Source organism: Haplochromis burtoni, unplaced genomic scaffold (genome assembly GCF_018398535.1).
Source record: "Haplochromis burtoni strain Fernald_Lab_line unplaced genomic scaffold, NCSU_Asbu1 Contig_455, whole genome shotgun sequence".
Taxonomy (NCBI): domain Eukaryota; kingdom Metazoa; phylum Chordata; class Actinopteri; order Cichliformes; family Cichlidae; genus Haplochromis; species Haplochromis burtoni.
The window spans coordinates 152,227-156,982 of NW_024582816.1; the positions used below are offsets into that span (position 1 = coordinate 152,227).

A 4,756-nucleotide genomic window follows, 5' to 3' on the forward strand; every position below is an offset into this window, starting at 1 on the left:
CACACACACACACACACACACACACACACACACACACACACACACACACTCTCTTTGCTGTGTACCTGAGTGAACACGCAGGTGCACCAAACCTCTGAAAAGCCTTCAGACGTTATTCGATTATTTCAGTCGTCGTTTTGATGCTGATGTGAAACTTTGCGTAGCCGACCTCTTTAAATCGTGTTTTTCTTGCATGGACTCTGGTCTCGTTACAGTTATAACTTCCAGTCCTGTCAGAAAACTTTGACCTTTGACCTGACTGTAAACTGACTTAAAGTGCTTCCTCCTGTGGGAAGAGGAGCTGCTGTGGGAATTCAGCAGGATGGGAAAAGGCTCTGAGGGAAGCGGCTTGTGACCTCGGAGGAAACTGAGCCGGAGTTTGTTAAAGCAGCGGGGGGAGGCTGGGCAGGGGGCCCGGTGGGCCCGGTCCTGCTCAGACTCTGAGGCTGCGTCCACACTAGCGTTTTCAGTCGTTTTCAGAGTCGTGCGTGCACATTGCAACGGCCCAAACGCTTACGTTCCAGTCCTGCAAAAGCAAGTGAGAGTTAAAGAATCTGCAGGAAAGCTCTCTGGAGCATGTGCAGACTGATTCATCTTTTTTAGGGCTGTCAAAATTGAGAGTAATCAAAACGACTGCTGTAATGCCTCTGCTGTCTTTAACTGGTTTTAATCGCTTTAGAGAGTCTGCGCTTTCCAGCGTCCACACTGCGACGGGACAGCTCCGTTTTGAAATGTATGCATTTTTGAGAGCGTTTGTCCTTGAGGAAAACGCCGTCTCAGCGTGGACGGGAGGCCAGAACGATGCGTTTTCTAATGAAACCACATTAGTGTGGACTTAGCCTGAGATTTGCTTTGCAGGAAGTGATTCAGCGCCCCAGGGAGAGCAGGGAGCCCGGGGGAGGGGGGGTTTCTCTTATTATAGACGGCGTGGAGTCTGTGAACAAGTAGAGATGCATTACAGGGACAAGCAGATGCATGCAGGGTAATTTTAGCCCTGCTGCCTGGGAGGAGGGGGCAGATAGCGAGGGAGAGTAAAACGTTATCAAAGCAGGTTGAGGGTAAACACGCGAGCTGACTGTGTCCCGGGAAACGTGATCGTCGGCTGTTTGTTCGTGTTTCTTCCACTCGAGTGGCGTAATTACACGGCTGATGGAGAGGCGGTCCCTCGCCCCTCCAGCTCGAACCCCGGCTGTGGAAACGTCAGGTCTGTGGAACTCCGGGTCACAGGGAAAGAGCTGCAGCTGATGGGAAACCTCTGTCGCCAGTGGGCGTGGCCAAAAGTGAAAAGTGGATGGAAATTATTCCAACACAAAAAACAATCAGTGTAATTTAATATGGCAGGATGTTGAGCTGTGCACGCAGTCGGTCATCTTCTCCTCAGCGTCCTCGGTGTGACCACGCCGTAATCTCCTGGGATTAGATGACAGCGTCTCGTCTTCACTCACAGCTGAAGATGACATTCCTAACATCACAAAGTCAAACGTTAAAACTAATGTAAGCTGTTTCAGTTCTGCGTTTGCTCCATGTGACCGTTTTGCAGTTTACTGATGGCGGTGTCGTCACAGCAGCACGTGTATTTGTGAGTAACGAGGCGGGCGGTTCAGACGTGGCGCGTTCACGCCCTGGTTGTGACGCCGCCGCTCGGCCGGCGCTCTGGCTCGCCGTGCAGCTGCTGGGCGTTTGAGGACCCGCGGGCGGTGTTGTTGTCCTGACGCGTCCCCGCTGAGGCCTGGGCCGGCGTCTTCTGTAAACAGCGGCCCGGCTTTTGTTTCCAGGCTCCGTGTTTGCGCAGGCAGAGCTGAAGCTTAATTTAATCTTTGATCAGCTCTCAGAGACGATCTCAGCAGGATATGAGTTTTTTTTAATAATCCCCTCCTTTGTTCAGATGAGCAGATAGTAGCTGAGCGTCCTCGGGCGCTCTGAGCTCATTCGCTCATTGTTCTGCTTGTTTACGTCTCGACTGATGTGGTTTTATTTGAAGAAGAGCTGCAGCAGATTTCCAGATGTTTTCTCTCCCCTGTGCTCTCCTGACAGAACACGATGTTCTCGATTAATCCCGCCGACGTGCGTTGGAGTGTTTGAGCTTCGTGTCCAGCTGCTCTCCTCTGACACCAGTAAACCTGACAGGAGCCAGGCGCCGTTTGGCGAAGCGAGACTGCGCATCAATAAAAACAAAATGAAAAGGCTTCGGTGAAGCGGCGCCAGCTGTGTGGAGACTGAAATCTCCCTCACATCCAGTTTTATTTTCTTTGGTTCAAAGTGAAGCTCACTCGGTGACATCATGTCTCCGGGTCCTCTCGTCTTCAGAGGATTGTTAAAGCGAGATTAAACACTCGATGGCCTTCATGTTCAGCGTCTCGCTCTTTCTGTTTATTACACCTGAATTAACAGAAGAATCGTTGATGCTTCGTTTTCCTTTCCAGTCACAGCCGATCTGATCTGCTCATTTCCAGCTCTGTGGTTTTTACTCCCGAGCTCTCCTGAAGCAGCTTTGCATGAACAAAGTTCAAAATAATCCTTCTTTATCTTAATCCGGACATCAGCACAGTCTCTCTCCGCCCCTGGGAAGCAGTGGTTGTGTGGGTGTGGCTTGTTTCTGCAGGCTCTCTGTTCTCAGGTCACGGTTGAGTTTTGGTTCTTCTCATCTGAAAGGCTTCCTCAGAGTCAGCCCTTTCCACCTTGACCACTCGTGACGGTGGGATTGGACGACTCGCAAACATGTCCTGATGTGTCAGGATCACCTGCAAGGCGATGACCTCACGAAGGTCAAATACCCTTAAAGACCCCGTCAGGTCTTCACAACCTGTGCGCAGGTTTTAATCCTCTCCCCGTGTTTGGCACCAAACTCTGTGACGTCAGGTTCGGCTCCCTGCAGCTGTGAACTCTTTGTCGGGGTTGTTGGTGGTGCTGTAGGTGGGGGTGGTGTCGGGGGTGGGACGCCCTGCTGGGACTCTTAGTCTGTGGTAACGAGGGCCGCTGCTGTTTGTTCCTGACGTCCCGGTGTGGTGACACCTCCGGGCGGGGCGCCCGCTTCTTTGGTGGTCCTGCTGCTAAATCCTCCCCAAACACCCTCCTGTTAGGAGGTGGAGGTGGTGGAGGAGGGGGAGGGGCGCCCTCTGATTAGATCGCAGCTTCTTCACTGATGGGAATCTGCTGGTTATTTCTGGCTCTCGGGGAGGGGGGGGCTGCCGAGCTCGTGAAGAAGAAAAGGCTGCATTTTGTCATGACGTCCTGAGGAGGAGCCGATTGTTCCTGTTCTGCAAACATCGTGAGCGGAATCGTTTTGATTTTTACGCATTTAAAGAAGAAATACGAGACGAACGAGTGAGAAAAGAAACGAGTTCCAGCTCGTCTGTTTGCTGCTGAACTTTTAACTTTTAAGGATTAAATTCAGATTTTTTCTTCCAGCTTTTGGGGAAAAACTCACTTTTTACTTTATAAGATATCTGAAGGTGGAAACTGATCTGCTCTTCAGACAAGCTGAACTCGCAGCTTCACACTCATAAAGGAAACTGGATCAAACTCGTCAGCAGTCATTTCGGGTCTTTTCACATTAAGAGCGCGTTGCAGCGCTCACTGAATGATGACAGGGCTTCTTCTCAGCCATTAAAAACAATCATTGCCTCCCACCTTCACTCCCTTCCTGCTGCCCTCCCCCTCAAACACTTAATTGGAAATCCCCCCTCTGAGAGACACACTCACACACTCTCTCTCGCTTTGATACCTTAGTGAGGACATCCATCCATGCTTCTCCTAGCCGCCCACCCTAACCCTTAGGAGGTGGTTGTGTTTAGGGTAACTGTAACACTAAACCACAGTCTGTCTCTTTTGTCCTCACAAGTGACGGTTGGTCCCCACAAAGATGTATAAACAGGTGCACACACACAGGAGTCCTTCCATCCTGACCTTTGCAGACTTTGTTCGTGTCGTTCTGCAGCTGCGTCTCACAGACGGACGCACAGCTAGAAGGTCAGCCTGCTTTCCAAATGTAGGCTCAAAGGACACTTTTCATCTGCTCTAAGTCTACGCCGACACGAGCTTTCACAGTTTACCCACAATGCACTTGATGTGTTCTCCATTAGAGTCAGAAACGTCCAGGCCTCTGCTCCTCTGTGTCGGGCTGAAGCTCAAAGCTGAGCGACGAGGAGAGTGTGGGTGTAAAACTGATGTGACTGCAGTTTCCAGCTTCAGTGTTTTTCAGCCCTGAAAATGTAAAAGGTCCAGGATGACCCTGATTTACTTCGCAGGCTCATAAAAATCTGTTTCTCCTCACAATGGGCTGATTCAGAGGAGGGCAGGAGGAACTTTTCCTGGGTTTGATTATTGGATCAGAGGCCCCCGCGCTTCACAGCGCCTCACTGTTACAGACAAATGTTCCAGTCATTCTCTTACTCGTGTTAAGAAGAGTGAAACATCTCTTTCCCCAACACGCTATGGAACGTCGGGGTAGCGTGTGAGCGTCGCCGAGCTGCTCGTGCTCAGAGACTTTCATTTTTATTTTAAAGAACGGCTTTAATTTCACTGCTCAGTCACGTGATCAGCGAGCTGTGAAACTCCCACAGGCAGGTCACGGTTTCTCTGCCTGCTCGTGACCATCGTGACCTGTGCTGATGTCACGGCGGCGGAGACGCTCGGCTCAGTTTATGTTGGAGCTGCTGACGAGCGTTCAGCTCCGCCTGCAGCCTCGTTATCACACTCACTCACTCACTCACTCACTCACTCACTCACTCACTCACTCACTCACTCACTCACTCAC

General features: G+C 51.0%; 1 protein-coding gene across 1 annotated transcript in view; it reads left to right on the forward strand.

The window, feature by feature from the left end:
• Window positions 1-4,756, forward strand: part of lamc1 (laminin, gamma 1) — a 45,555-nt gene that overhangs the window by 11,375 nt on the left and 29,424 nt on the right. The gene's annotated exons all lie outside the window — the stretch shown is intronic.